This window comes from Adiantum capillus-veneris, chromosome 26, assembly GCF_014529385.1.
Source record: "Adiantum capillus-veneris isolate H3 chromosome 26, ASM1452938v2, whole genome shotgun sequence".
NCBI classification, from domain to species: Eukaryota; Viridiplantae; Streptophyta; class Polypodiopsida; order Polypodiales; family Pteridaceae; genus Adiantum; species Adiantum capillus-veneris.
In genome coordinates, this window is record NC_140956.1 from 130,534,754 (window position 1) to 130,556,042 (window position 21,289).

Genomic DNA, 21,289 nt, shown 5'->3' on the forward strand with positions numbered 1-21,289 from the left:
AGGCTCAATCGACACCTCAAGAGCAAAGTAATAAGGACAGGGAAGTGGCGGCCAAAGAAAAACATGAAGCTGACACCTCTAGCCAACCTCAAAGGACACAACCAAAGACGAGGTCACCCCACTCTTAGGCCATAATAGAAAAAGGAAGGCAGTTGATAGACTCTTTTGACATTGACGATCATCTAAAACAAATAAAGCTACATTTCCAATATCACAGAGCACTCCACAAACTACGAGGAGTGGAGCTAGAAGATACCAAAGGAGAAGTAGATTAAGCGCTTAAGGTCAATCAAGAGCTACAACAAAAGATTGAAGATTTACAAGGTAACCAATGAGAGCTTCAAGCTGAGCTACAAAGGGAGAAGGAAACTCCTTCTCATTTCTACCAAGAAGCTCAAGACTTTAATGAGGCTAACAAAAGTTTATAGATCAAGCAACAACGCTTAGAAGAATACGTGAAAAAAGAAAGGCAAAAGAATGTGATATTAGAAAAAATTCTGTGGGGTTGTCAGCAAAACACTTCCACAACTCCTAGCAATGCAAGACATGCCAATCCTTGATTCTACTTCAATGACGCCCACCTCAGCTATACAGGAGTTGAAGGATGTTAAGGTGGCCCTAGCTCAAGAACAATATGAGAAGAAAATCATGAAAGCTGAGCATAAGGCCATTCAAAAGCAAAAAGAGGATGACATTGCAATGCTACATGAACAACTAGCAAAGGCAAAAGAAGAGCTGTCTTCTCAAAGCTTCGCACATGCCGTAGATTTACAACAAAAAGATCTGGCCATTAGTGCCATGAAAGCCCAGCCAGCCATAGTAGAGGTTCCTCAGAAAACCGGGCAGGAATAGAGGACCATAGATCTTCCTCCTGTAGAACTGCCTATCACTTCTACAGAAGCAAGATTACATGAATTTGAAGATACATATGATAAAGAAGATCAGCAGATGCCCAAGAGGAAATTTAGAGGTGGATCTTAGAAGTGCGTGATTCCTCTCACAAAGAATATATGCAGTACAAACTCAAGGTACTAGAGTCGGTTGCAGTTTTAATGATGAAGTAGTCAAGAACCATGGGCGCAATATGATTGCATTGCCATTAATGAGACAAGAGGCTCTCTTATGGAAAAATAAAATGTTGCCTAGTCTTGAATCCAACCACAAAGGGGATTACATGGATGTCCCTATAACTGCTAGAAAAATTCAAACAATCCTCGACAACCAAACCCCGTGGAGAAGGAAATGGTTTGAAAAGCGACCAATCGAAGAGACATATTACAAAAACGTGCCACAACATCTATAGAAGGCGATCTGATTTCTTGCCTAATCAATAGAAGGTGATCCTAGGATATGTTCTACAATTGGCAAGGTAAGAGATCGGCAGTGCTGAAGTACTGAGTTCTCACAAAGCCACTAGGAAACTTCCCACCAACTGAGAAATATATGGTCCATAATCTAAGAGGCGTCATCAATCAGATGAAGGATGTTCCGAACTTGGCTTGCCAAATGCTGGTGAAAATTTCAAATATGATCATCACATGTATCACAACATTTGAAGACATAGAAGCAGTGGAACATCCTTGGAAAGTATTCTTGGAAGGAAGCAAAGGGCTATGCTAGAATCTAGAGACAAAGATTCCAAGTCGAAACATCATCCTGGGGATGTACGCCCGCATTATGTTTTTTCCCTCTCAGTACATGAAAAAATTTGAAGAGGCGTACATGATATCGGGTTCTTTGAAGTAGATTCATACATCTTCAACCCCATGACAAAGAATTTGCCTGCTTGTCACATTGCATATCAAAGCAGTTTGAGCATTAATCCATTCAAAGAGCTGGTAGCAAAAGTAGAGATAGAAGTAAGGGCGGAAAAGTTTAGACAGATCAAACAAACTCTGGAAAAGCGACAGCTAGACTATTAAAGAAGATACATCCAGTAGTCAACAATTATCCAAGCAAAGCAAAGAAATCAAGAAAACCAAGGCAGTTTGCACGAAGGCATGTAAAGACTAGGAAGGGGGGATGTTAGCAGTAAAGCCATATGAGTGCCTTTCAAGTCGCCCCCTTATTCCATGATCCTAAAATTGACTCCTATTGCAAGTAAGCATGGTATCCCTTGAATAGTACGAAAGGTATTATCACTTGCTGTCATCACAAAAAAGTCTAGGAGGCATTCAATTTCTATCGCCTTTACCTTCACATGCTCAGCTTTCCCCAAGCACCTTGCCTTGGCATGGTTGTCCATCCTCATTTGCACGTTTGACTTGACTACAACTTATTCCTTCATAGCAGCTTTTGTCATAACATAAACTTGAGATGCACCATCAATGTATGCCTATACTTGCATCTTGTTCTCAATAACTGTATCAATGAGAGAAAGAACATCCACTAGATTTCCCACCCTCAAGGCCAAATTTTGCATAGCATGCATATCTCCTCAAACCCATGGAAGCCTAGTACTGATGCTTGTAGACCATCGCCTCCTCACCTTGGGGTTCAATGATAACAACTACCTAAATGAATGTTACCTTCTGACTTTTTATATCACTCACCCGATCATATTTAGGATGACCCGTCCAAGCTGAAAATCTGACTATTTGATCCTACGATGCCTCCTTCTCTTGCTAGTCTCTAGCAGCTTTCTACCTTCATACATCTTCTCCTCTCCTTTGCAAGCTCTGGTCTCTCATTCAACCTCTATTTCCCTTTCTCTCGGTGCTTTGTATTGGCCAAAACATCTACATCGTGCTTGTCCACTCCAATTATATTAACTCTATGTACTTCACCATTACCTGGTGGAGCCAGCGGTGCTGGATTTTTAACTGGTTGCTTTCTTTGACCATTGAGTGGCCCCTGACCTCTACCTCTGCCAAACAATAGGAACATATGTCTCCTAGCTGTAGGTGGATTTGTAAAATCCAAAGCATAATGTCCGTCTTCCCCACACTTGTAACATCGGCTAGTTTGACTCTGCCATTACCTGCTTGTGGCTGCATCTATCCATCACACTTAAATGAAGCTCTTGCATTTTCTCTAACAAATCTTGAACAATACCTACCCAATTTTGTGGAATGGCTGCCACCACAACTCAATTCACTTGATTCTCTCCTTGTACTTCATCCCTTGGACTTTGAGGAGAATTGGGAGACACTATCTCATACCCTAGTGTGCCTTGCTTGATCTTCTTCTTGGTTTTGTGCTCTTTGCCCATGCAATTGTGACTGCACCATTATAGTTCTTTGGATTCTTGAAATACATTTTCTTGCACCTTGGGATCCAAATGTGCCATGAACTTGGCAATTTAAAGTATTCACCATTGGCCAATTACATCGTAGTCACTAATGCTACCCAACACTCTTCTAATGATTAATAAAAACACTAGAATCTTCACTTGCATCCTGACTTAGAGCCTTCAATTTTGCATCCATGTTGATAGGAGACACCTCTTTGTGGAAATTCTACAAGAGGCAAGCTTGCAGGGCCTACCATGCATGCCTTGGTTCACCTTCTAATCCATCACCATACCTTTACTTTGCCACACATTACCAATATAATTGTGTGCATCTTACTATCCTCATTTGGCATACACAATGATAGAATATACAACTCAAAATCTACTATCCAATCCTCTGGACTCTCCTCAATGATAAAGATTGGCTTGTAGCTTCTAGTTTCCATCTCTTGTCAAAAAACCGCCTTCTTGATTCGACCAACGAGCAATTAAGCTTCTCCTCCATGGGGTAACTAGAATATGGAGAGGGGGAATGAGGAACACACCTAGCACACACATAGATGCCTCTCTATAGCCTAGGGAATCCACCACACCCTAATCCTCTAAAAAACAACTTAAAAAACCCCCACTTTTCCACTAGCATACACTTTGTTGCACACTGTTTAATACACACACCTGTTGAGATCAACATTGCACACACATTTTACAGTGAAAATATTCATGAGGCCACCACTACACACATTACCTCTCTCTCTCTCTCTCTCTCTCTCTCTCTCTCTCTCTCTCTCTCTCTCTCTCTCTCTCTCTCTCTCTCTCTCTCTCTCTCTCTCTCTCTCTCTTTTCACACCTCAGATGGACTGGGGAGGTGCACACACACACTAGCCCCACTACACAAAAGAGTAGAAGAAGGAGAGAAAGGGGGCAGGGGAAAATCACACTGCCAACGGCTATGGTAGCTTGATCTTTAAGAAAATCATACAAGCTATTCCTTCACAGAACCAATGGATTTTCCTTCTGCTCTAGGAAAAAAGCCCCCAAAATTGGCCCTACTTTGCTATTTATAAGTTTTTTTTGTTCATTTTTAGCAAGTGGGTGTGCACTATTTCGATTTCCTTTTCTTGAGCTTTGCATGCATCAGCCCTTTTATCTTGGGATGAGCTTTCAAATGCCTTGATGATCTCCCTCCTCCTCTTTCTCATGGGGAGCGCACCCCCTCGGGGAGCACTAGTAATATCACTAGTGGGGTGGTGGCACAACTCAATCTTCTACCAAAAGGGGGAGGGCCCGCGGGTCCCCCATTGTGAACTCTCCATCATGGGTCCGTCTACCATAGTTCCGCCTATGATGAGATCAACCACTAATTGATATCCACCGACTACAACACACAACAACACAACAATGCCGGTCATTGCCAATGTGCACACAAACCTTGCCCAAATAGCACCCACGAACAAGAGTGGGAGAGGAGCCATAACTTCTCTCTCTCCCTCTTGGATGAACAAATGGAGGGCCTTAATGCACTATACATACCCCTCACACTCCTTTGCACATATGGGATCATTCCCTAGCCACCTGATGTTCCCTCAAGAATTGCACCCCAATGGGGTTACAAAGAACATGAGATTTTCAAAAAACACTTTTGTTTCCTATGCCACTTTTGAATTGCAGTAGTTTTTCCTCCTATGTCCGATGCTCATTCTAAAAAATCCACAATGAAACTCCATAATGTAAGCTTCAAACTACTTGAACACCACCACATTTCTCTCTCTCTCTCTCTCTCTCTCTCTCTCTCTCTCTCTCTCTCTCTCTCTCCCCCCCCCTTTGTGTTTCCAAACTTTGTGTGTGTGTGTGTGTGTGTGTGTGTGTGTGTGCGCGCGTGCGCTCTTCTTTCTCCATTGCTTACTAGAGAAGAAAACAACTCTGACTTTCTTTCTCTCTTCTGTTCTCTTTTATGTATTGCTATTGTGCAGCCAAACATCAGTGCTACTTGTTTTCTATAGCAATTATCTTTATCAGTGCTACTATTTCATTGCTAGATTTTCTCAAAATAAGCTCTCTGGATTGAGCTTATTCCTCCCTCTCCTTTACACAATGTATTGAAAAAGCCTCCATAGTCTGCTTAGAGTGTATTCAACAAAGTGTCAAGCTGAGAAGAGATAATTCTCTGCACACTAATCCATGCCTTAACTCACCTCAAAGTCTGTGCACACACTAGGAGAAAATTGAGAAGCTGCAAGTGTGATACCACTTGTGAGTGCGCATGTGTTGCATGCAAAGTGTGGATGCGGGAAAAGGAGGGGATGAGTGCACACAATTCGTTGGTGTATCTGTGCATGAAGATTTTCCACTCACCTCTCCTTATCATTCTATATGACCAAAAAATAGATAAGGTTGGTACAATCAGTGTGATGGGTGCCTAGCCAATTGGCTTGAACCCTAACATTTCAAAGCAGAGTGATGGTGATTAACGCCTTCATGATCCCATAAATCTCATTTGTTTCACCAATTTTGAAAACAAAAAAAATGAAATTGGGCAAATTTTTTGTGAGAAAGTGGGATGAATTCCTCAATTTTTGGATAACCATTTGCTACAAACACCCTCCCATTGTCTTCTCCATATTACCAACATGCCCTTACACAATTCTTTTGCCCAAGTCCTCATATTACTTTTTATCACTTTTCCTATCCAACAAGAGGCTATCCATAGATGTTAGTCTCTCTTTTACATTCTCCTCTTCAACCAAACTATGCTTCAAAATGAACTTCAATGAAGAAAGCATCCTACTAACTAGCATAACACATTTTTCACCATAAACTAAATGAAATGGAGTCAAACATGTGTTTGATTTTTTATTCACTCTACAGATGCACAATTCTCTCTCCAAATATATATTCTCTATTTATGCTTGATCTCCAATTTCTCTACCAATTTAGTGATATGATTATTTCGAAACTCTTTTTATTGATCACTTCTAGGCTCTAATAACACTCAAAATCTACAACATAAGCAATCAAAGATAAATTTGCATACATCTTTGCTTGTAGCTCCTCTACTAGCCTTTTCTTTGGGCCATCTTGTCATGTAATCCACTGCTCCAAACATGTAGTGCTTCCCATTTTGCTACCTAGAAGAGGACCTATTACATATACATCCCACTTTTCAAAAGGTCCATACCCCACAATATGCCTCAATGGCTTAGGAATCAACTTCCTTTTTTGATACACTTGGCACCCATGACAGCCTCTACACCAATGCACAATGTCCCTTTTCATATTTGGCCACATGAGATGCACATTCAAAACTTTTATTCTTGTAATCTCCACCCCAAAATGACATCGACATCCCTCCTTATGACAAGCTATTAAGCAACAAAAATCTCATCATGGTAGAGTACTATTATCATAACACCATCACTCCCCTTGTGATACAAAGAGATATCTCAAGGCACTTCATATGATTGCATGCATTTGTTGAGAATCCAATCATCTTCTTGTAGAACCCGTTTGTAATACATGCTCTTCCTCATGAAGGGACTCTCTTCCAAGGTATTCTAGGTTTCTTATTCTTGCTACATGCACATCCTTTGCGAACACCTATTCTTCCAACTCATGAGATCTTATATTCATGTTTCAAGGTACATTCCATATTTGAAAAGAAAAAAAAGACTTCACAACTTTCTGGCATTGAAAAACTAGCCCCTCATTCCCTCTTGACTCAGCTCCACGTTGGTGCACCCAAACCGTGTCTACCCACGAAAAGGCACGAAGAAGGTATAAGGAAGCAACAAGAATGATGGGAGAGTGTTTGAGCATATGCTAGATGCAAATTGTAGTAGGTTCCATAAAGATGTGTATGTTAGATGGTATATTTTAGTAGGTCATTATGGTTTTCAATCTTTTTTGGTCAGAAAGCTTAAAGGTTTCTAAAGTGCAAGGCCTACTAGTGTTTTGTAGCCTCTAATGTGCACTGAAGTTAGGTCTTTATGGTTCTACATTTGGAGTGGTTGGGAGAAAAGTGAAGCTTCCGATTGCGGATTGGTAATCATGACATGTGATGCTATCATGGTTTGTATACCAAAGGGATGGATAAGATCAGCATTTCAAAGATTTCTTATGTGCTTGAAGTCAAGTATCTAGTTCCAATCGGGTACTATCGTAGGCAATTGCGACTCATAATTGACTGCGGTCATGGTGGTTGTACTATTCTCCGTGTAGTGCTACTATTCGTGAACCATTATTGAAGAATGGAATATGCTCACAAGAGTTCATGCAAACTTGACATAGGTAAAAAAGGTTTTGATGATGCTATGGTGGGGATAGTTGGATGAGTGAGAGGAAGAAAATGGTGAATTTTTCTTATGAGGAGGTGTGCAAGGTGTGGAGAAGCAATGAAGGAGGTTTTGATTGTGCTCTCATGTGTGAGGCGGCCTTGATTTAGCCATAGCCATGCAACATTTCTCTTGGATTTTTTTTTACTAAAAGGTGAGGTGGATTTTGCATGAGGAAGCGGTTGAAGTGGGAGTAAAAAAGATCTTTTTTTTAACATGAGAGGAAAGGGTGCCATGCAGAGGTCAAAGTAAAAGGGAAAAAAGAGTGCTACATTAGAAAAGGGAGGGTGCTACTAGCTAAGGGGGAGCCATGAGCAGGCTGTAGGAAAAAAGAAATGCCAAGGGAACAAAAGGTCAACGCAATAGAGAAGAAGGTGTGTGCTACTGCATTGGAGTTTTTAGTGCTATGTACAAAGGGGAGGTGGCAGATGCCATAAAAAGGGGGACTATGCAAAAGAAGAACAAGCTAGCATTATTGAGGGGAGAAAGAAGAAGGAGAAAGTGGGGAAAAAGTGGAAGTTGTAGATACAAAGAGCAAAGCAAGAAAAACAAGGAAGCACTACTGACTAGGGGCATGTTGCAAGAAGGCACTACGCTACAAAAGGGTAGCACTACATGAGCAGAGAAAGTTGGAGTGCTACAAAAGGGACTGCTCAAGGACTTTGTCATCTGCAAGGTTCTCGGCACCCGACCTAGCAGACGAGAGCTGCGAGACCTTCTCTAGGCCCGCCTTCTCGCAGAGGTGGGCAAGATCTTGGATGTCCAGATTCTCGGACGAGGGTACTACTAGATCGAGTTCGAGACCTCCGAGATGGCCTCCAAGGTCATAGCTATGAGTCCACTGGCCATCCGAGCATCGCGCGCCAACTTTCGATAGTGGAGACATGGTTTTGACCCAACTTCGGATGTGCTAGTAGAGGAGGCAGACATCCCCATCTCAGTCTGCTTTCCGGGTTTGTACCTACCACTTCTCTCTAGGATTGGCTCCGCCATCGGGACTGTCCTGGAGACACCTCGTACGGCAGCATCAGTAGCTACCAAGGCGGCTGGCATCCCCTGAATTCGAGTTTTGGTCAGAGATACCCACACGCTCCCGAAGGTCATCCTTTTGCCTCGGGTGAGTGGGGGTTGGTTTAGACAAAAAGTGGAGTACTCGGGTCTCCCGAACCAGTGCTTCATTTGCAGACAGATGGGCCACCTAGCGAAGGCCTGTCCACGGAGGAGGCCACGACTTGCACCTCAGCCTTAGCCTTAGCCTGCCAAGGCTGGGCCGCAGCCTCAGCCAGCGGCACAACGCACATATTCAAAGCCACCCTCCGAGCCTGGGGCTCCAGTGGAGGAGGGGTGGCAGCAGGCTCGTGGCCGCCGACGACAGGGGCCACAACGACAGCCTGGTACTCAGAGTGGTCCTCAGGTGCCTACTTAGCAGCAGTGGGTTCCCACTGGGAACCGCTTTGGTCCTCTTGAGCAGGAGGAGCCCCCTACACCACCCTCCACCTCCGCTTCACCCTCGCCAGTCGCCCCACCTTCAGAGTTCCCCTCCTCCTCCTCATCCTCCCCCCCGCCCTCTACTCCCGTCCACTCCCCACCTCGCCCCTCTACCTCTGTCGCCCCTCTACCTCTGTCGCCCCACCCCACTTTTCTTCCCCCCCGCTCCCCCCAGATCCTTCTCCCCCCCCTCCTGGTCTAGTACCACATTCGACTCAGGAGACTGGTCCCTCGTCGACGGCTAGGAGATCTCTTGGCAGCGCCTTTTCCACGAGTCGCCTAGCGAGAGAGGGTTAGCCCTTCTTGCGGCCCCCCCTGCAGATTCAGACATCTTCCCTTGCAGCTATCCCTCGTGGTCTGACGAGCATTGACCTCTGACGCCGCTGGGATTTCTTCGACTACGGGTTCACTCGCTTTCTCGGCGATTCCACAGCAGACCACGAGGCAGCTTGCTTTAGGGTCCATGCTTTGTTCCTCGCCGCCGCTAGGGGGACAGAGGCCTTGGACTCAGCAGTTGGTTTCTCCTTCCCCCTCTGTGGTAGGATTGAGATAGAGTGGTCCCTCGACTCAGTGGTGGGATGGTTGCATACACAGGTTCTCGAGTTCTCTCACCACATGGGAGAACTTGGAGTTACAGATTTGCTGCAGACTTTGTGGCCACTGGCCAAGTTTGCGGTGACACCCCCAGACTCAGCAGGATGTAGGCACATTGTGGTGTACTTTTTTGCTGATACACAGTGTTTGCCTTGCTATGTATACATTCATGAGGACTCCTGGACAGAGGAGGTTGCTTTACGCACGGCTCGCTCTGCTTGGGCTTGGGCTAGGCACTCACTGCAGTCTCGTCTATCTAGAGGATGCTCGGATGCAGATTACTCCCCATCCAAGCCAGCCTCAAAGATAGCCCATCTTGCTGTTGTGGCAGCATCTATTTTCTCTCGCTCCCCATGAGGATCGTCTCATGGAACGTGCAGGGATTAGGTGGGCCCCAATTTTAGTGATAGCGGGGCCGATTACGTCAGGAGCTTCAACGTTGCCTTCAGCGTTGCCTTATCTGAGAGCCGCATTTGGCGATGTGGTCAGATTTTGCGTGGACGATATGATACCTTTTGGTCAGCTGCTTTTGGACCTGGAGGCATCCAAGGTGGGTATGTATGACTATTGCGGACTCGTTGTAGTAGGCCATTGTGGGCAGAGGGATTATTGTGCCAGGCAGGGCTCAGTGGATTACTATGCAGGTTCAGGGTGGCCTTGTGGGCTTCCTGAACATCTATGCGCCCAATGTGGCGAGTGCTCGTGCAGAGTTTTGGTCACAGATTGTTGAGTCTTTGCCACAGGCTGACCATTGGTGTGTAGGAGGGGACTTCAACATGTTGGAGGACCCTTCTGATAGGATCGGAGGCATCCATGCTACTGTGCATGGAGTTGAGTTAGCAGCTTGGGAGAGGTTGTGTATGACTTTGAGGGTCTCGGATACATGGCAGCACTCTGGCTTTGTGAGGCCTCCAGAGAGTCTTGCCTTCTCTAGATCGGACCGCAGAGTGGGAGGAGTGAATCTATCACGGATAGATCGCTTCTACACTAGTGACCACTTCAGTGACTTGGGGGGATCAATGGGCATCCTGGCAGGGACATCCTTCTCGGACGATGCACCAGTGATCCTCACAGTGGCAGATAGGCAGAGGAGTGGGAGCACGATGCTTCGCATCCCAGAGCGGGTCTTATTGGACTCAGCACTCAGAGAGAGGGTAGAGGCTCTCTGGATAGAGGGCATGGACAACCAGGCTCTACCTACAGACAGAGTGGCCTTAGGCCTAGCTCATCTTAGCCACTTTTTTCTCAAGGAGTCTCTGGCTCGACGGGCTGCAGCAAGAGAGGAGGAGCAGCGTCTCAGACGAGGCATTGCTTCACTACTGAGGATGAAGGAGCAGCATCCAGACAGTCCATGGTTGGAGGAGCAGTTACAGTAGGCTCGACAGGAGCTTGCTTGCACAGGGGAGAGGCGTCACGAGTTTGCCTTTCACCGACAGGCATCTCAGTGGACTCAGGTGGGCGACAGAGTGACATGTGCTTTCTTTGAGACAGTGGGACCTCGGCACTCGCATGCCAAGGTCAATTAGTTGAGGAGACCCGATGGGTCAGTTGTTTGTGAGCCCGAGGATATGCGTTCAGTTGCTACTGACTTTTACCGTGAGTTACTGTCGGCCGAGCCCCAGTCAGAGCGACAGGATGCATGCAGGGAGCAGGTTTGGGCACAGATGCCTTGTCTTGTGACTGAGGAGATACGCCAGAGGCTAGAGATGCCTCTTCAGCTTGAGGAGATGCACACAGCTCTTAGGGCCCTCCCTCGTGGTACCTGTCCAGGTGAGGATGGGCTGACTCCCAGCTTCTTCTTGGAGTACTGGGACCTACTTGGCCCAGATCTTTGTAGTGACTTTCAGTACATTCTGCACAGAGGAGTGATGCCGGATAGCATGAATGAGGGCTTGATTTACCTCATTCCAAAGGAGGGTGGCTCCTTGGATGAGATTCGACAGTGGCGCCCCATCACCATCCTCAACTCAGCGTACAAAATTCTTGCCAAGGCTCCGAGTTTGAGGATTCAACCACTTTTGGAGAGCCTTATACATGGGACTCATACAGGTTTTGTCAAGGAACGCAGTATCCTTGACAACATCTTCACTTTCTGGGAGGCTTCTGCCTTGGCACGGCTCCGTGGGGAGGACCTTGTGATTCTTCTTCTCGATTTTGAGAAGGCATACGACAGAGTTCACTGGGACTTTCTAGAGGGCACTCTACGTAGGATGGGCTTCTCAGATGCTTGGATCAAAGGGGTGTCAGCTTTGTACAAACATGCTCACAGTCAGGTGCTTTTGGTAGGAGGTAGAGGTGAGCACTTCATGCTCACACGATCGGTCAGACAGGGTTTTTGTCTTGCCCCCTTTCTCTTTCTGTTCTATGCGGAGGCGATGAGCAGATTTTTGGTGTCACAGCAGGTTGGTCTGAGGGGCTTAGCACTTCCTATACGGGGGGATGAGCTTCTAGACGTTGAGTTTGTCGACGACTCAGCCTTGCACTTAGAGGGCCAGGAGGCCAATCTATACAGATGTGAGCAGGCTTTGGAGACCTTTTGTTGTGCATCGGGCGCACTGATCAACTAGAGAACGACAGTGGCTTTCTCGGTTGGCAGTGTTCCTGTGCCAGATTGGATGCCAGGAGAGGGTTTCAGGTGGATTCCCCCAGGGACTGCAGTTCGGTACTTGGGTTGTCAGGTTGGTTTGGACTTGTCCCCTGAGTAGCAGATTGCTCCTCTTCTCCTGTCCATCAGGAGAAAGCTATTACATTGGAGCTTTCGCTGGCTGGTAGAGTAGTAGTTGCCAACCAGGTGTTGTTGGCGACTATGTGGTACATCACTTCTTGCTGGATCTTCTCAAGCTCTTGTATCAGTCAGGTTGAGAGGCTGATCAGGAACTTCCTTTGGTCAGGTTGTGACACTTAGATTTCCCGAGCCAAGGTGGCTTGTTCGGTCATCACACTTCCTTATTCTCAGGGAGGGCTTGGGATCATTGATCTAGCACAGCAGAGCAGAGCCCTTCTTGGGAAGTTCGTCGTCATAGGACTTCTTCCAGGCGAGGAGCCCTGCAAGGAGTTCTTGCTGCAGAGGCTTTGTGCCAGGGTGCCTCAGTCAGGAGGCCCTTGGCAACCTTCGACTAGATGGATCTTTACAGAGTTGTGCCGAGTTGGTTTGAGCAGGAGACTGGAGGACCGCTTCGCTGTGAGTTTGCTTCGATCTTGGGAGCTCTTACGGCGTGGCCTAGAGCAGAGACAGCCAACGTGCACGGAGGAGCGCCTACGGCAGCCCCTCGTCTGGAACCCCATGGTTAGCACTCGGAGAGGCCACTTGGTTGGGAGTCGGCCTCATGTTTCTTGGGGTCCCATGGCAACAGGTCCAACGCGCTCTCTAGGTGACTGGCTAGAGTTCACAGGTTTGTCAGAGGAGGTGCAAGGTTTACAGCTACAGGGCATGAGAGGGGTGTAGAGTATGTGTCAAGACATCTCAGAGTCAGTTCCAGCTGAGTGGCTCACGCCTCTCGAGCCAGTAGCACCCCGGTGGATGGGAGCCTTCACACGACTGGAGGTTCTCATTTCAGTTGAGCCACCTCAGAGACTGTCCCAGCCTTGTTCTTCAAGCTTCAGGGTGGGGGACGATTACAGCGAGTTGCAGTAGAGGCCCCACAGGTAGCAGAGTGCTGTTTCTAGAGGATCCAAGTTGTGGGCATCTGTGGGAGGACTTGCGTCATAGACCCTGACCCAGCAGCTCTTGAGACTGGACACTGGAGGCTATGGGCTTGGGAGTGTTGTCCATTGGCACGAGTACAGTGGGATCCTGGTGAGTGGCTATGGAGGGACCCCCTCTCTTCTGTAGACCGCCCAAGAGTCCCCTTCTTTCAGTACACTGTTCGGCTTGGACGTCATATACTTGCAGCACAGAGAAATGCCCGCCCCGCTGTAGCACGTCATTGGAAGGAGGAGGGCCTCACAGTCGAGTTCTTGGCAGACTTTTGGCAGAGGCTGTGGGACTCCAGACAGCCGAGGCGCGTCACTTTGTTCAGTGGTTGGTTGCACACAGAGCCACGGTAGTAGGGAGTTGGCTTGTGCATAGTGGTCTCTCGGCCGCATGTGCATCCTGTGACCCATTGGTGGAGAGTCAGCGTCATATTCTTTGGGACTGTCCCTCGGCCCAGCAGGTGTGGCTCAGAGTTCTTCGGCTGATGCCTGCTCTCTCCATGGCTCGACAATACACTTGGGGGGCAGCGGCTTGGTCCACACTCACCGGCCCGGCACTTCAGTTTGAGCTATCTTCCACCAGCAGGATGATAGTGATGCAGGGGGGATGACCTACACTCCAACCTGCTACAGAGCTTACTCCACAAGAGTGGTGCAGTGAGAGAGAGGAGTGCTGGGAGCTCATCAGTGGCCTGACACTTTGGTTCATCTGGCGGGCCCGCTGTTTCCGCATCTTTGAGGCTCGCCCTGTGCCACCAGCAGAGACTGTTCGTGACTTTTGGCTAGCGCTGATCCATACTCTCAGAGGACAGCTTCAGGGACTACAGGGTAGCTCTGACCGCATGCGAGAACGCCGCGAGGCTTTCCTTCGACTCTGGCGCCCTGGGCCTTTCTACACCATAGTCCAGGGGGTGCTCAGATGGCACTACTGTCCACCTGTGTGGCTCTTCCCTCCTCCCATCTCTTGATTTAGCCTCATTGTATATATGCTATTTTTTCATTGGGAGAGTCTCCCGATCATGCTTGTTGTAGCCCTCTCTTGCAGAGGTGGATGTAGCCCTATGGGCAGTTTTCATTAACTAATAGAAGGATCTCTTTCTCGGAAAAAAAAGGTACTAGAGATCGACTATTAATACCCTGGGTAAGCTTCTTAATTTTCTCTGGTCAATGAAGTTGTTTAATCGCGAGAGACAAGTATTTCATGTTCGAGGGCTGACTAGAGGTTATAGCTAGAAGACCTTGTAGTTAAGCTACGATAAACGAAATTTCTCATGAAATCATCGCCTGACTGATTACCTTTTCTTTGACCCCCCAAAGTCTTTTCACAGTGATTCAATTTTGATGTGTGTGCTTATTTTGTATGCCTTGGGTTTTTTGCTTTTCAAGCAAAAGCGCCCACACTGGGAACCTCTAGGTCTCTAGTGCCATAGGCGATACATGTGAGTGAAGTACCAAATCAAGCTGAGATTTCTCTTCCAGCTTAAGATTTTACATTGTGGCACTTTGATTTTTTGTTTGTTCGTTTTTAGCATTTTAATTTTGTAACTTTGGGGGGTCATATAACACTGTTACGCCTCCCCAGGCTCATCACACTAGTAAACTCCGTTTATAATACTTAAGCTAAAGGTTAATAGGGACTAAGCCCACTAGAAAGCCCTAGTACATTTCACACAATGCTGCCTAAATCGGATTAAGAACCTAAGTAACCATTAATTATTAGGAATGCATTCCCCATGGTATTAAGAGAAGATCTCTAACACCTAACTTGGTCAAACTAGCTTAGTCGGACTGCTCGATTTTTTAACCTAGACAAGTGATTATGACAAAAAATTACATTGAATTTAATTTTGGTACTAAGCAAATGCGCTGAATATTATGCTACCAATCACAATCAAAGCAGACAAACATGGATGCAAAAAGATAAGGGACAATGCTAATGGACAAGAAACACATGTTTGTGTTGATGATCGCGCTTGATTTGAAAAGTGGATGAGAGAAAAATTCCATGAAGGTCCAAATCCTAACCATAGCAACACGTTCCTGTACACACTAGGAAACACAAAGAATACCTCTAGGAGGCACATCAGTGGGAAAAAGGAACTTCGCTAATCACTCAACTCTAAAACAGAAACACTCCTATCGTACTAATTCTACCTACCCTTTATCACTCGAGTGATGATGATCAAAGGTATTTGATGACATAGGTTTCTGTTTCAGTGTACCAGATGTGAATGTGTAGGTCTGGGTCAATGTTTTGACTTTTATTATGCAAACTCGTTTGCTAATTGCTCTTGCTCTTTATTATTTTTCTATTTTTTGTGAGTATAAGGCCTTATATATACATTCCCTAAGATTGGGAGATTGAGAGGTCAGGGAGGAAGGTTGAGAGGGAAATGAGTGAATGATGACTATCAGCAAACACTCCCCCCTTCCTTGGGTAGATCATACCATTTGAAATGAGGTTGTCACCCTTTGAAACCAATTGTTCCAGTTGGTAATAGGTGGGGATTTTTGCCAGTAGTTTTTTATTACCTTAGGTGCCTCGTCGAGTTGCAAGGGTGGTAAGGTACTCTCCCAAGATCGAACTTGAAGTGGTTCATCAGGTGATTCTTGAACACTGGGAGGTGTGGATTCCTTTGTAGCTTCATGGAGGTCCACTATTGTAGGTGGAGGTTGTGGAGAAGCTTTTACCTCTATGGATGCATTACATGAGGAGCTAGAAGCTTCATGGGACTCCCCCCTTCCTGAGCTAGGTGGAACAAATCGTTCTTTCTTTGGTACCCAAACTAGCTCTCGAGCGGGTATGTAGCATTCTGTGATTTTTTTCTTTCCACGATTGTCAATTTGTTTTGGATCTACAGGATTGAGCTCACATGGGTCAGATGACAAGTAAGAACACAATCTAGGTTTTGGCACCCAGATTTGATCATTTCCTTGGTAGTAGCCCTGGGCTTCCAATAGTCGTTTAGGAATCCAATGCCACATTTTCTTACTTTTCTTGGAGCGAGTGGTACGTTTCTTACAAGGCTTCGGTTTTTTAGTACTAGCCATGGTCGCTAAAGAAGATTTAAGGACCCACTTCTATGTTTTCTTCGTTATATTAGGATGAGTCTTGTCAAAAGCTACATGCATTGCTTCTAGGATATTTAAGGGTACGAGTGGTGGCATTTCATCCCCCTCAGGTGTTACCCATGTCGTCCCCCTATTTCCCCATGTGTCTATGGTTGCTGCTAAGTGGAACCAATCCACATTGTCCGACTCAGTCATCCCAGGTAGTACATCCATATAAGGAGAATCTTCCCCAACATTAGTGTCTGCTTTACACGTGTAACAATACTGCAATGGGGCTGAGTGAACGGTGGTGTCAAATCTATGATCAATTATAATCCTGTTTCCTAGGGGATGTGCTCGACCAGTAACAAGATCCACTCGAATGACAGAATCTTGGAACTGCAAGTAGACATGGTTTTTAGACCAGTCATGCACCATTTTTGCTTCCCTCATGAAAGGACGTCCTAAGATCATTTTCGATGCCATAGTGCGTTTGGAGAAATCCATAACAACGAAGGTAATCCTTATTTTATGTCCAAAGTCCTTAATCTTGATATCTTCTAGCATTCTAATAGGTTTAACAATGGACCATTGGCCATCTTCACTACTATGGTTGTGGTCGCAAGGTGAGGTCTTCCCATAGTTTCCCAACACTTTTAAGTCACAATGCTAACCCCAGCGCCACCATCAAGGATTCCCTTCACAGGTAATCCCTTAGTAGTGATTGGATGGTCGCATTGGATTCATCACCCTCAAAGTATTGTCCCAACTTGTTAACAGGTATTTCTATAACAAGGTTCTCATCTAGGTTGGGTTGTGGATCTATGTCTTCCTCCTCTATTGGCATCTCCCCAACTCCATCCATTTGGGCAAATTGTGGTAGCCCAAACTTTAGTTCTCCATTGAGGAAGGCTCGAAGAGTTGAGACTAGCTCAGGGTCTTTATATAGTTTGGACATGATGGTGGTTCTAACTTCTGAAGACATGAAATCCATCAACTTGGCAATGTTTAACGGCACCTTTTGGACTTCAGTCCCTTGACGGGGAGAAGATGGGATCTCCATTTCTTTGATAGGATCAGGTAGTCCCTCTGTAAACATTCTTTCCATCAAGAAGTGAGTACACCCACTTTCCCATGACTTTAAGTCACTTTCTTCTTGGATGACACTAGGTATGGCTAAGGGTCTATGGACTTGGTGAGGTTGTTGCTGCGTAGGGAACACGGTGTCTGTAATCTGGATCTGCCTAGGTGCTGGTTCTAGATCCCTTTGGGTATCTTCTACCAAACTCCTTAATTGCTTGACTCGCTCAATCTCCTCTGTAGGGTTTGGATAAGTTCCTATCTTCTTCTTGGATCCTGGCCATTGTGGCTCATGAAGATCTTCCTTGTTGATTTCTATCTTACTAGTCGTTTTGATCTCCATGGTTTCTCCTGAATCAGAATCCTCTTCAGCGTCATTCATATATACGGGGTCGTCACCAGTCCCTATGTTGGTCTTTGAACTGGGGTCTGCTGACTTTGCTGCTTTTTGCGATCTCTTCCTTCGTGTTTTCTTCTTTTTCTGAGATTGGGCAATTGATGCCGTGTCTCTTTCCTCAAGAATATAATTTTGTTTTTGGAGCATCGATCGTGTGAGTACGTTTACTGGTACCACAGGTGTACTTGGTGATGGCTCCTCGGTAACTTCAATCAAATTCAGTGGCGTGATCTTCGGTGCATTTGGATTATTTGGAGATTGGGCAATCAAATGATCTATGCCACATCGATTACACATGAGTATCGGCATTTTAGACATGCTTGCTTGTTTGGTTTGCATTAGTGTTGCGTTCTTTTGTAGCCTAATTGGACACTCGGCTACACGATGTGGACCTCCACACTCATAGCATTGAAGAGGTGGTCTCTTAGCAGTGTAATTGATATATTGGCCTCTTGCCGCAAGAGCAACTACTTGATATATAGGTTTGACTTGTCCCCAATAGTCCTCCATGTAGTATTGTGGACTTTCTTCAAGTACATCCATCCCATAGGCAATATTAGGATCTATATCTTCCTCACAGCCTTCCAAACAAGAAATAGATGACTCACAACCCACTTGATTCACAGAAGTGATTCTCGGATGTGGTGGTTGCGGTCCTAGCACTGGAGGTGGTAAAGGTGTTGTTTGAACAACATTTTGGGCCCTAGAAGCCATGTGTTGTGATGTTTGTTCAAGAGGTGGGGCCAGCGTCAATGCAGGCACTCGAGGTGTGTCTGTCCATGCTAAGGTTGGTCTATTTGCCATCGCGCACTTAAATACTATGCAATCCTTAGCTTGATGACCATACCTTCCACATGCATTGCAATTCCCATTGAATTTTACTCAAAAAGTAGGGCATTCAATGCTACTATGCGGTCCATAGCATACTGAGCACCATTGTTGCTCCCTTCTTGGATACATATGATTGTTCTGTGGAGCACTATTGTCTCTAAGACTCTCTTGAATAGTCTTGGTGAGATTTGCTAAAGTCATCTCAGATATCTTTGGCTCCTTAGCAATAGGCTTTAGGGTCATTGGCTGATGCCCTGATGCTTGCGAGCTAATAGATTTAGGCTCATTAGAAACTCTTTCTCCTTGTATCATTAAATTATCCTCCAATTGGATCGCATTGGTGGTGACTGCTTCCCAAGTGGTGATACCTCTAATGACTAAGCCATTGTAGATATGCTCATGTCGTAATCCCCTAATGAATCTATCAAGCAATTGGTTATTGTTGAAGCGTTCATTTGGATTACAACGAGAATTCAAATGCTTCAAGAGACTTATAAAGTCTCTCACCGACTCTCCTTCCTCTCGTTGGGCTTTCTGGAACTGAGAGGCTACACCCCAAAGCACTCCCTCTCGTATGTATTCTTTCAAGAACAGTCTCCTAAGAGTAGGGTAAATCGTTTTTTCTTCCATCCTTAGGGTTCTATACCAATCCCCTGCCTTCCCACTTAAGGTTAGGCTTAAAGCATTACTCTTATGCAGGTCATTGTGTTCTCCTAGAGAATCACATATTTGTTCAAACACTTCGATATGCTTTCTCACATCCCCGTCTCCACTAAATTTTTGTGTGAGCTTGGCTATTTGTACTGCCTTACTTCTAGGATCTCTATCAGGCGTGTTACGCATATTCTCAGCAATAGATCGACCAATAGCTTGAGAAAATGTTGGCAAGTCACCTAAGTGAGCAGGCACCGTGGGTGGAGGTGCTCCAGAGACTACATGTGAAGTAGGTATTGGCATCAGGCTTGGCACATAAGAAGCCCTTGGGTTCCACGTTGGGTACGATGTTGTGCCATGTGGTGGTCCAAAGTTCATATGTGTGGCCCTAGGCATAGCAGAAGTCAGATGTGACATGCTAATGCTAGCCGTTATAGTCCCATGGAAATAAGAACTTGGGTGTTGTGGTTGTGGAGCATAGCTAGTTGAAACAATGGGAGGAGTAGGGACTACATGAGTACGAGGACCCATGGGTGTATATGATTGGTACACACTTGTAGGTACTGTTGCAGGCATTGAGCTACCATGTAGCGGTGCTTTACTAACAAATGAGGTCCATGGCGTGTTTTTCAGCATGCCCATCATTGGGGTAGGCATGGTAGCCGTGGTGTCATCAAGGGAAAGATGAGCTAGACTTGGAAAGGTGAAGCTATCACTTGTGGGCTCAGATTGCACTGAGACCCCTGGAGAAATAACATATGGAGGATCCATCGGACTTACCGAGGGAGTCTCCATTTGCGATAAGGTCGGTTGTTTAGCCTTTTCTGTATCCAAGAATCTCATGAGACCCGTTGAAGGCATGTTGATCCCCTTGTTCTGTCTCTCTAACTTAATGACCATGTGGATGACCTCACAAACTCTTTCTTGTTGATCCTCCACACTAGTAGCGCCCATTGTGGATTGTAGGACATCTAACCAACCCACGTGATAGGTGTGACCTGTGTATAGGTCGGTCAGAGTTTCCGTTTGTAGTTCGTACTCCCAATTCTCATTTAGGAACACTCCATCTAGGATTGAGGTGCTAGGGGTGTCCTTTGAGCTAGACGCAATGTTGCTTTCTAGGGGTTGGCCCTTAGTGGTTGCTAAGTCAGGAGCACTCGATTGCTCTCTTAGCAAGGATATTGACATAGGGGCTTTCGCTTTTAACTCTCTTCGTTGCTCCGCCTTACGTAAGCTCTCGACTTCCTTTTCCCTCGCTGCAAGGATATATCACTCAACCTCTTGCACTTCGGCAAGGCTTCTACCATCGGGTAATATGACCTCGGAGGGAAATAACTCTGAAGAGTCAGGAGGTGCAGTGAATGAAGTATTCACATGCACATTCTCTAACGCTATAGGGTCTACGTCGGTCACAAATGGAGAATTTACTTCCCCACCCCCCTCATTTACATCATTACCTCCATGTTTAGAGCAAGTGGCTCTACTAAAGGTTTCCTTCAGGCGGCTAAGCACGCTTGGCCCGGACCGCGGGCCCATGGTATGCATGTCTTGGCTTGAGCTATTGGGATTAGGCAATGGGAAACCCTCCATGACGTCGTACTCAGAGGAAGAGTCACTAACCGCTATGTTCGGGTCTTGGTTTGTAGTACCTTGGGTCCCGCAGAGGGCCCGGAACCTAAAGTAGGTGGATATTGAGAACTCGCGTAAGTCTAAATTCTCTTTAGTTGCTCCATCTCTAGCACACGACCAGAGCGCAGATGCATGTGCCTTTGACACCCTACAAGTGTCGGCGAATAACCTCGAAGGTTAACCGCTTACCTTTTTTAGGTGTCCGTTTCCACTCGTGTTTTTTATGTTTTTAATGTTTTTAAATGTTTGATTTTTTTGATTAAAGTGTGTGATAGCCATAAAGGAGCGTATCACTTAGAGGGTCGCTGTGTG

General features: G+C 45.9%; 1 pseudogene; it reads left to right on the forward strand.

Annotated features, from left to right (window-relative positions):
* Positions 1-570: 570 nt before the first annotated feature.
* LOC147424210 (uncharacterized) overlaps positions 571-21,289 on the forward strand; it is a 33,221-nt pseudogene continuing 12,502 nt past the window's right edge.